We start from the raw sequence: 4,479 nt of genomic DNA, 5'->3' as shown, positions 1-4,479 counted from the left end.
CCCCCCCAGTCATACCCATACTCCCCCCTTTTTTTTGTTTTTGAAGCATAGCTTTTAGGGTACCATGGGCCTGTACAATAATTGCTTGACCCATGGGAGAATGCACCTGTCAGGTGTTGAATGGCCCACTGTTGGAAAAAAAAAGTGGATTGTGTGGGCCACATATCCTGGCCCTTTATCTGTTTTAATCATTTTTTGGGATTCCTAATGTTGCAAAAGCTGACAGAAGATGTTAACACACATCCTTTGCCTTTTCCCCTGCATGCACAGATGCAAAAATACAGGCAGAAAAGGTATCAATTGAAGTATGAACATAGCAAAGTTTTCTGAATTCTGGCAAATGTGTAACATCTATTTGCCAAATCTCTAAGGAGTGTAACCTTCGAAGATTAACGACTGTCCTTAAGTCTACTGCTATTAATGTCCATGACGGGGGGAGCATTGTTGGAGATGGCAATCCTGGTTGAAATGCTCCCATATCTTCCATGACTTCATTATTTTTTCTCAAATTGTGTAAGTCTCCACTTTCCTAATTACACTGACTTTCTTACACTTTCTTAATTACACTGACATTTTCTTAATTACACTGACTTTCAGGGGCTAGTCGTGGGAGCAATATGTCTCGCTTTAAATTGTTAAGCAACTCGGCCTTTGCACCTTATGTATCCTATTCCCCCTGGATCGAAGGGAAACAGATCTGTCTCCTTTTCAAGGCCTGGATCAAAAGGAACGTCCAGGTCACCAGGGGGCATAACAACAAAGGCCTGTGATGGTGGTAGCAGCAGATTGGTGGATGAGCCCGCAGCTCCCTCGCTGTCTGGCAAACCAGATATTTCTGTGTGATCCCACATGGCTCTTTAGCACCTCAAAAAGGCCTCAAAGACTGCTCACCAGGTGCTGAGCAATCCAGCTGCAACCTTGTCATTTTTAGTACCAGAGTCCCAAAACTTGACCCCAGTTTGGTTCCACATTTCAGGATCTTAAACTGTCTGATTTCGTAATAGAGGGAATAATCTGGAAGGTTTCCATGACATTCTTTGTTACTAAGGCCATATGATTCCGCATGGCATGCAACTGCTTACCTTCAGCCAGTGAGAGGTAATTGTGTGCACGGGTATGCTACTTTCAGCTTGAGCTTCTTTCAGCTTGGGTGCACTTCCTTTCAGCTTGCTGAGTTTGGTTCTTTCAGCTCGACAGGTTTGGCTCTTTCAGCTTGCTGGCTTCAGCCGAACCTGTCATTGTGAGGCAATCAGCATCCCTGTCCCTGTTCCATTGGCCTGTCCCTGTTCTGTTGGCCTGTCCATGTCCCTGTTCTGTTAGCTTGTCCCTGTTCGGGCGCCATTTGTGGCAAAATGACCACATAGACACCAGGGTAAGTTTGGGGATCAATAACTTCAACAACCTTATTGAGGACAGGCTCCCTTCTTATACTATTAGCTCCACAAGTGGTACTTTCCCACTAGCTATTCATTGGTTAACAACTTTTGCCCAGCAACAGCAAGTATTTAGCAACTTCCATGTCTTAACGGTTGGAGAACAAGCAGTTTGAGACAGCAAGGTGTCTAGTGGATCACCACTTCTTTGCTCCTTCTAACTTGTTTACATTCCTCATGGCTTCATCTTTATGAGTCTGATGTTATCACCAACCGTTGGGCTTGTCGACCCCCATGGTGATACTCCCACAAGAAACAGACGCTTTTTGTTTTTTGTTCATGGTAACTTGGTAGAAGACCTGTTGCAGTGGTGGGAGGAACTGCTGTTGTCCTTAGTAGACTTTTACCTCAGACATAATCTGTCTCCATTTTTCAACTGCCATTTTTTTATGACTGTACTTATACCCCCTTAAATAGTGTTTTAAACTTTTCTGAGTCATGCAGTAGCTTTTCTTCCCTCCCACCCATTTGTAATATTTTCTAGATATTCACTCAGGCTAATGCTCATTAATTTATGTTCCAAAATTAATAATCTCCTGATAAAATACTCCAGTTTAAATTACTCTTTAGGATGAAGATAGATGTTATGTGTGAGTCATAATATATTCCTACCACTTTCAGAGGAATACTATTCATAATGTCACATCCAGAAACATTAAATTATCTGCTGACTATTTAGACATGACTGTATATTTGGTAACTAGAAATAATAGATATAAGTGAGTGTCCTGAAAAGCTGTTATTGTAGAGATAGTTGTTAGAAAGGTGTTTTTACTTTCTGGCTGCAATGTAGTAGTTTAAAACGATCTGAATTATTTTCAAAAGTCAAATGAATAATACACACTTAAAGGAATGCTTGTAAACATTTTCTAAATTAATTTTCTGTCTTGCTGGAAAAGCACTGATATATCCCTCAGTCCTCTCTTGTACTGCTTGACCTGTACTAAGCTTGGCTTCAGTACTAGGCAGCTTGGGATAAAAGTAAATGTGCTTGTCAGTCACTATCGCACTAGCAGTTCTCAGGATGAGTCTCAAAATGTCTTGGCTTGTCTAAGCAGTCTTTATTCCAAACTCTTATATGTCCTTTATTTCTGTATCAGGTTTAACGTTTAGTCTGCACGCTGTTGGGTCCCAGACCAGCTCTGAGTTACAGAGCAGGCTCCATATTTAGTGCACCTTTTTTCATGCATCCCTAGACTTAGAGCTGAGGGGACTTGTACAACATAGTCTGATCACCCTCAGAAAAGCACAAGATGTGCACAGGACATGATGTGGGCAGAGTGAAGGTAAGGTGTTTAGGTCGAACTTCTATAAGGTCAATTAAAAAACCCTAAATGCCAACAAACATGCCAAGCTTGGTTTTATTAGCTGGTGTAGTGAAGCAACAGGCTGGAATGCATCTATAAGGCTAGGGTGTAATCTTAATGCTGCTTCCCCATGCTACCAGTAAATGTATGCTGACAAACACCTCTATGTTTTTAGCTTTTCTAGTCAGAGATTGTTATATTTCCTCTACTGGGGGAGAAGAAGCAAGAGATTGCTGGCCTGTGCCTGAACCCTGAAAAGAGGTACCTTTAGCTCCCTGTTCACTCAGCACACATCCCGCAGGCACAGAGGGAAAGACAATGCTGGATCATGGCCAGTTGATCCTAAAATCAAACTGACATGTTAGTTTTTGCTTGTGCAAAACTCCATCTGCAGGTTTATAGGCTGCGATATCTAAAGACAGATCGGCACCAAAAGTCAAGTGGTGCCCCTGCCAAAGAGCTGACAGTTGGAGAGCGTTAGCAGCATCCCCCAAATGTGCCAACGTCTTGAAATTAAAACCAGTTTTACCTAAAGCTGCAATCCAGAGCCTGAAATGTTCACATCTCCTTCTGGAGATGTCACCCTTCCAAGTTGGCACTGGGACCAAAGAGGTGGTGAACTTGGCTTGTAACTCTCAGTTAATGTGTAAAAGAGTCTCAGCAGTGCTAGAGGTGCTCAGGTGTGGCTCATAAAAGAACACACCAGAACTGTCAGGATCAGTGAAGTGTGTTGGTATGGTGGGAAAAATGCAAGTGTTAACAGGGTGCTGATGTCCCACAGGGCAGCATGGCAAAAGTGGAATAAGATTTATGTAGTGGGTTTATGTGGCAAGGTTTTGGTAGCAGGGAGCCGTAGAGGTGGCTTCTGAGAGAAGGATCTAGAAGCTGCCCCATGTTTGGTAAGGGCCCCACTGCTGACCAGAGCTGAGCCAGTAAGTGATGTTGTTTTGCACCTCTGTGACAGCATACTTAAGACAGAAAAAACGCTGCTCCACACAGCAGCTGGGAGAGTGAGAGGAGTGAGGAACAGCCTTGCAGGCGCCAAGGTCAGTGAAGAAGGAGGGGGAGAGGTGCTCCAGGGGCCAGAGCAGAAGTCCCCTGCGGCCTGTGGTGAGGACCATGGTGGAGCAGGCTGTCCCCCTGCAGCCCATGGAGTACCACAGTGGAGCAGGGTTCCACGCTGCAGCCCGTGGAGGGGACCACAGTGGAGCAGGTGGACCTGCACCGACAGAGACTGCGGCCTGTGGAAGACCCCTGCCGGAGCAGATCCCTGGCCGGACCTTTAGGTCGTGGTAAGGAGGCCACGCAGGAGCAGGTGATCTGGCAGGAGCTGCTGCCTGTGGGGGACCCAGGTTGGAGCAGTTTGCTCCCGAGGGATGGACCCTGTGGTACGGACCCATATCTGGAGCAGTTCTGGAAGAGCTGCTGCCTGTGGGAATCAGTTCGTCAAGGACTGCATCCCGTGGGAGGGACCCCACAGGACAGGGGACGAGAGTGGCCGAGAAGGAGCAGCAGAGAAGAAGCGCCATAGATCGGCCATAACCCCCATTCCCCCGTTCCCCTGCACCGCTCGGGGGGAGGAGGTGGAAGAGGGTGGATGGGGGAGGAAGGTGCTTTTAGTTTCTTTCCTTTGTTTCTCACTTCTCTAGCTCATTAGTAATAGGCAATAAATCTTTCTGTCTCTCTATGCTTAGTCTGTTTTGCCTGTCACAATAATTACTGCGCGATCTCCTTGTCCT

This window comes from Oxyura jamaicensis, chromosome 5, assembly GCF_011077185.1.
Source record: "Oxyura jamaicensis isolate SHBP4307 breed ruddy duck chromosome 5, BPBGC_Ojam_1.0, whole genome shotgun sequence".
In the NCBI taxonomy this organism is placed as follows: Eukaryota; Metazoa; Chordata; class Aves; order Anseriformes; family Anatidae; genus Oxyura; species Oxyura jamaicensis.
The sequence above is the reverse complement of the archived record's forward strand: the minus strand, read 5'-3'. Positions refer to the sequence as shown.